Below are 870 nucleotides of genomic sequence, written 5' to 3'. Positions count from 1 at the left end.
TTAAGGCACCAGCCACATGCACCAGAGCTGTTGGGTTAAAATCTAGCCCGAGCCTGCCAAACAATGACAACTGCAACCAAAAAATAGCTGGGCATTTTGGCAGGCACCTGTACTCCCAGCTACTCTGGAGTCCAAGGCAAGTGAATTGCTTAGGTCCAGGAGTTCGAGGTTGCTGTGAGCTGTGACATCATCGCACTCTACCCAGAGCGATAGCTGGAGGCTCTGTTTCAAGGAAAAGAAGAAAAAGAAGAGGAAGAAAAAAAAAAGGCTGTGCCTGTGGCTCAAAAGAGTAAGGCACCGGCCCCGTATGCCGGAGATGGTGGGTTCAAACCCAGCAAAATTGCAAAAAAAAAAAAAAAAGGAAAAAAGGTTTTGGGTTATACAATTTGAAGAATCTATTTAAAGCTATGGAAAACTTTCTATTCCCAATTACACTGAACTGAAAAATATTTTTCTTGCCCCCTGAAATCCATCCTTTCTTTCTTTTCTTTTTGCAGTTTTTGGCTGGGGCTGGGTTTGAACCCGCCACCTCCAGCATGTGGGGCCAGCACCCTACTCCTTTGAGCCACAGGCGCCACCTTCTTTTTTTTTTGAGATAGAGTCTCAATACATCACCATCCTCCAATTCTTGGGGTTAAGCGATTCTCTTGCCTCAGCTTCCCAAGAAATCCATCCTTTCAAATCACAAGAATTCACCTACTACTGCCCACTATTCCAAAAAGCTTTACTGATTCTCATTAATCAAAAATAATGTAGGCGGCTCAGCACCTGTGGCTCAAGTGGCTAAGGTGCCAGCCACATACACCTAAGGTGGTGGGTTTGAATCCAGCCTGGGCCTGCCAAACAACAATGATGGCTGCAACCAAAAAA

Source organism: Otolemur garnettii, unplaced genomic scaffold (genome assembly GCF_000181295.1).
Source record: "Otolemur garnettii isolate 467f Iridium unplaced genomic scaffold, OtoGar3 scaffold00018, whole genome shotgun sequence".
NCBI lineage: Eukaryota > Metazoa > Chordata > Mammalia > Primates > Galagidae > Otolemur > Otolemur garnettii.
This window is presented reverse-complemented; position numbering follows the sequence as displayed.